Genomic DNA, 6041 nt, shown 5'->3' with positions numbered 1-6041 from the left:
TCCGCAGATTGTCCAGTAAAGGATACAGTAACCCATAAGTGCTCCCTGCATGGTGGAGCGACCTGCCAGGTCTCCTGGCACCGCTGCCTTTGTGGGTGTCAGAATTAAAATGCTCAGGTCTCACCTACACAGTGAATCCATGGGGTTTCCGAGCCGCGGCAGCTTCGGGGACGCACTCACCGAGGGTTGGCTCTGCCTGAAGCCCACTGTTGCCGACCAAGCCAGAGATGTCATCCTGGTTTGGGAGCCTCGGCTCCGGCTTGGGCCAGTCTTTGGGCCATGTAGGGGGCAGCCTAGCTTCCCTCACTAGATTTAAGACTTCACGAAGTCTGATGGAGGGGACAGAGGAAGTAGGAGCAGAATTACCTAATTCTATGAGAAAGGAAATTGAAGCCTCTCTTAAAATCTTGAGATCAGTGAATGAAAGACTTAAGAAATGTACTGATCTAGAAGAGAAATATGAAGCTTCAGAACTTCAAATAAAGCATTAATCTACAAGTTATCAAAATCAACTACAACAAAAAGAGGTCGGAATCAGCCATCTTAAAGCAAGACAGATTACACGACAGGACCAATTACAGAAGCTGCAGTCAGCTGCCCAGGCAGGGGACTCAGCAGCTGGCACTGTGCCACTAACCACCGCCCCTTAATTGAGCTACCGTATAAGCCATTATGCTTCAGCTTTTCATGGTGATGGCGTGGACTTCGGTGATGTAATTTCATCACAGCAAGAAATAAAAAGACTGTCCAATGAAATTTCAATACTTGAATCTGAAGTTGGATATTAGAGGCATATTGCTCAGATTTCTAAAGCACAAGGACCAAAATAGCTCTGATCAAAGTGAAATCTGCAAACTGCAAAATATCATTAAGGAACTTAAACAGAACCGAAGTCAGGAAATGTATGATCAACAAAATGAAATGTCAGTATTACAAAATGCACGTCAACAGAAATTGACAGAAATAACTTGTCGGCATCCAGAAGAATTAAATGGATATGAAGAATGAACTGAAGAACTGGAAAACCTGTTACAACAAGGTGGCTGAGGAACTGCAGTAACTGATCATTCTAAAATCCATGAAATGCAAAGAACTATTCAAGTTCTACAAACTGAAAAAGTAGAGTCTACAAAAAAAAAAAAAAAAATAGAAGAACTTGAGAATACAAGACATAAGTAAAAAAATTATCTTCTTCAGAAAATGTCAGAAAAGTTTTGAAGAAGGAACAAAACCACTAAATGTGAAAAACAGACAAATAATTAAAAAATATGAGAGCTTGAAACTGGAATGTAGTAAATTGCAACCTTATGTTATGAAGCAAGGTGCTACTGTGAAGGAAGATGAACAAATTCTTCCACAGAGTATATCACTTGAAGAAGAACTATTCAGAAAACAGCAAGCACAATCTGGTGCTGAATATGAAATAACAAAACTGAGTAGTTTAAACCAGGATAATCCCTCTGAAGACAATCTGAAACTTAAAATGTGTGTCCAAGTTTTAGAAAAAGAGAATTCATTATTGATTGAAGAAAAGGAAGAACTTCAAATATCACTTTTAAAACTAAACAATTAATATGAAGAAATTAGAAGTACAGCTGTAAGAGATATGAATTTGGAATCAAAATTACATGACTTAAGACTTAATTTGGAGGCAAAGGAACAAGAACACAATCAGAGTATTACTGAAAAGGAAATACTGGTAGCTGAGTTAGAAGAACTGGATAAACAGAACCAAGAAGCTACAAAGCACATGATTTTGACAAAAGATCAGCTATCAAAACAACACAATGAGGGAGCTAGCATCATCAATAAAATGAAAAAAGATCTAAATAACGAAACAAAGAGAGTTCATCAACTTGAAGGTGAAAAAACGAGCATTACTAAAGAGTTAGATGTGCAGAAAGAAAAGTTAACTCAAAGTGAATTGATCCTAAATGACTTGGATTTTAAAAAGCAGGAGCTAGAGGATAAAATAGGAGACTTAGTAGACCAACTAAATAAGTCACAGAACAATAATTTAAATATCCAGAAGGAGAACTTTGAACTTAAGGAATATTAAACAAAAGGAGGAGGAACTTTCTAGAGTCAGGTGTGGGTTAACTCAACCTCTCAATCAATGAAAATCTGAAGAAAGCTACTTTTGACCCCAAAATGGAGAATGAAAAGTTGGCCTTAGCATGTGAAGATGTAAGACATCAGTTGGAACAATCTATTGCTGGCAACAATCATATTTCTCTAGAAAATAAAAACACTACTTTAGGTTCTAAAAATGGAAAAAGAACAGTTAGAAGCAGAATTGTGTCAGGCTGAAAAGAGGCTGTTGGAAGAAGCAAACAAGTATGAGCAAACCATTGAAAAACTGTAAAGTGCACACAATTCAAGTGCCTCTGCTTTAGAACTGGAGCATGGGCATTTAATTGAACTTAATCAAGAAAAAGATTTTGAAATAGCAAAACTCAAATGAATATTAAGCAGATAGATACTGATCATAAAGAGACTGAGGAAATTTTGTCATCTAGTTTAGAAGAGCAGAACAATTGACACAATTTATAAACTAGAAAGAAATTTTTATTGAAAAACTTAAAGAGAGAAGTTCAGAGCTCCAGGAGGAATTAGATACATATACTGAGGCCCCAAGAAAAAATGAAAACTTGAGGCAAACCATAGAGGAAAAAGACAGAATTCTTGTGTCTATGAAAAAAGAAAACAATCACCTAAAAGAGGAATTGGAATGACTCAGGGAACAGCAGAGTCAGAATTGCTTCAGGTTCCTACACCCAGGATGTCATTTACCTTCAAGAGCAGCTGCAGGCCTTTGCTATGGAAAAAGAACAAGTATTAGCTATGTTGAGTGAGAAGACTAGGGAAAATAGCCATCTAAAAACAGAATATCACAAAATGATCAATACAGTTGCTGCCAAAGAAGCAGTCCTCATTAAGCTGCAAGATGAAAATAAAAAACTGTCCACTAAATTTGAAACTACTGGCCAAGATATGTTTTGAGAAACTGTTCAGAATTTATCATGTATCATTCAAGAAATAGATGCATTAAGTCAGAAATGTCAGACCTTATTGACAGTTTTACAAACATCCAGCACCAGAGATGAGGTTGGAGGTATTACTAGTAATCAGTTTGAGGAGCTGCTACAGGAACGTGACGAATTAAAACAACAAGTAAAGAAAATGGAAGAGAGGAAACAGCAGGTGATGACCACAGTACAAAATATGCAACATGAATCAGCCCAACTTCAGGAAGAACTTCCTCAGCTTCATGCACAAGTTTTGGTTGACAGTGATAATAATTCTAAATTGCAAGTGGACTATACTGGTCTGATCCAAAGTTTTGAGCAGAATGAAACCAAACTCAAAAATTTGGGGCAGGAATTAGCACAGGCCCAGCATAGCATAGGGCAGCTGTACAATACCAAAGAGCTTCTCTTAGGAAAACTTGATGTTATCTCCCCTCAATTCTCTTCTGGATCATCGCTGACTTCCCCATCAGCACAGTCTCTTAGAAGGTTAAGCCTGAAAGGTTGAGTGAGTCTCCTCAGCAAGAGATAGACAAGCTAAGAAAGTCACTGCAGGGAAAAGATGCAACCATTAGAACTCTCCAGGAAAATAATCACAGATTATCTGATTCAGTTACTGCCACTTTGGAGCTACAGAAAAAAAAAGAAAAAAAAAAAAAAAACTTGAGTAAACAGATGCAGAAATTAACCACCTAAAGAAGAACCTGGATATTTTACAAAAGTCACTTAAGGAGAAAGGCCTCTTAATCAGAACCCAAAGTGATCAGTTACTTTCCTTAAATGAAAATCACACTAACAAGGTAAATGAAAATGAACTTCTGAGGAGGAGGTAACAAATCTAAAGGAGACAATATTAAAGTTAGCAATGGACATTTGTAAAGTAAAAGAGGAAAATGAAAAAATACTAGAAAAAAAGGGAAAAGGAAACAGAATATCAAGCCTTACAAGAGACTAATATGAAGTTTTCTATGATGCTGCAAGAAAAAGTTTGAGTGCCATTCAATGACAAAATAAGACTGTTGCTTTTGAGCAACTACTGAAAGAGAAGGGGGTTCAGCATTTACGTGACAAAGAATTACGCTTAAATCAGGAGCTAGAGAGACTTCGTAACCATCTTTTAGAAACAGAAGATTCTTACATCCATGAAGCTTTGGCTGCAGAAGATAGGATAAGTTAAGAAAGAAGGTCGCAGTATTGGAGGAAAAGCTAGTTTCATCCTCTAATGCAATGGAAAATGCAAGCCATCAAGTCAGTTTGCAGGTAGAGTCATTGCAGTAACAATTGAATGTCTCCAAGCAAAGGGATGAAACTGCCCTGAAGCTTTCTAGGTCTCCGGAGCAAGTAAAGCAGTATGCTCTATCGCTTTCCAACCTGCAGACAGTTCTGGAGCATTTCCAGCAAGAGGAAAAGCTATGTGTTCTGCTGAATTAGAAAAGCACAAACAGCTCATAGCTGAATGGAAGAAAAAGGCAGAGAATCTGGAAGGGGAACTGATGTCATCACAGAAGTGTTTGGATGAAGGAAATGCTGCGCTGGATTCAGCATCAAGACTCACAGAGCAATTAGATTTAAAGGAAGAACAAACTGAACAACTTAAAAAACAAAATGAGCTCTGAAAAGAAATGTTGGATTATGTACAAAAGAAATTGGTGAACTTAGTAAACAGCACTGAAGGAAGAGTAGACAAAATCCTGATGAGAAACCTGTTCATTGGACATTTTCACACACAAAAAATCAGCGTCATGAAGTGTTATGATTAATGGGAAGCATCCTGGGTTTCAAAAGGGAGGAAATGGAGCAGTTATTGAGTGAAGATCAGGGTGGCATTACCAGATGGGTGATTGGGTGGCTTGGAGGAGGATCAAAAGTGTCCCCAACACACCTCTGAGATCAAATCAACAAACTCTGTTTAATAGTTCTTTTTCAGAGCTTTTTGTTAAATTTCTAGACACAGAATCTCACCCATCTATTCCACCACCAAAACTTTCTGTTCATGATATGAAACCTTTAGATTCACCACGGCGAAAACTAAATATAAATGTACCAGAAAGTTATAAAGATGTGACAGAATCCAGGCCTGGTAAAAGAACAGATGTGAATCCATTCTTGGCTACCCGCTCCACGGTTCTGCCTCTTATCAACCCAGCTGGACTTGGACCTGGTGGGCCTGGGCATCTCCTGTTGAAACCCATTTCCAATGTGTTGCCCACATTCACACCTTTGCCAGTGTCACCTAACAACAGCTTTGGAGTTGTTTTGAAGAACCTTTTGAAGCAATAGATGACTCTCAAGCCAGAAACAACAGACAGAGCACTTTAAAGAAACCATGAACACTATGTGTGTGTACTTTATCACAAAGTGGCCTTTTGGAAAAAGTCATGTATTTGTCTGCAGTTGTACTTTCTCTAAACTTTATAAAAATATTCTTTAAAAAAAGAATTTAAAGTATCTGTTTATTTTTTTATATCAGGTACATGAATAAATGTAAACACATATACAAATTTACCTATTCTTTAGGTCTGAGGGAAAACAATTTGGACTTGGACTACCTTCAAGTTCTACACATAGCCTCAATACTATACTAGTTTGGGATGCCATTATAGGCAGGGTGCCCCAACCCTGGCCCTACCACCTCCTACTACAGGTATTGTAAAGAGTACCATTCGAATTACAAAATATTTTTCTTGAGACCACAGAATTTGAAGTTATGCCTTCAAATTGTAGGATCAGATAAGATACATAACATAAACTTACGGATCAAAAATGGAACATTCATTTTATTCATAGTACAAAAGTTTATTAAAGATCTACAATGGACTGGTTATTTATTTATTTATTTACTTTGGAAACACAGGAAAGAGAAGTCCCCATATTCCTGAAAATAATGTGTGTTATTTGAAAGTGAGATGTTATAGGAAGAAAATCATTTGTTAGTTGTCTTAAAATCACAACTATAATATAAGACAGCATTGGCTTTCAATGTATTAACGTTAGTATTCTCTAATCCATAGA

At 37.3% G+C, this 6041-nt stretch overlaps 1 pseudogene; it reads left to right on the top strand.

The window, feature by feature from the left end:
* Nucleotides 1–227: 227 nt before the first annotated feature.
* On the top strand, nucleotides 228–5387 carry LOC150001372 (thyroid receptor-interacting protein 11 pseudogene; annotated as a pseudogene).
* The last annotated feature ends 654 nt before the right edge of the window (nucleotides 5388–6041 follow it).

This window comes from Furipterus horrens, unplaced genomic scaffold, assembly GCF_987537825.1.
Source record: "Furipterus horrens unplaced genomic scaffold, mFurHor1.1.pri manual_scaffold_9, whole genome shotgun sequence".
Taxonomy (NCBI): domain Eukaryota; kingdom Metazoa; phylum Chordata; class Mammalia; order Chiroptera; family Furipteridae; genus Furipterus; species Furipterus horrens.
Note: the sequence above shows the minus strand (reverse complement) of the source record. Positions and strands in the feature narration are given on the sequence as shown.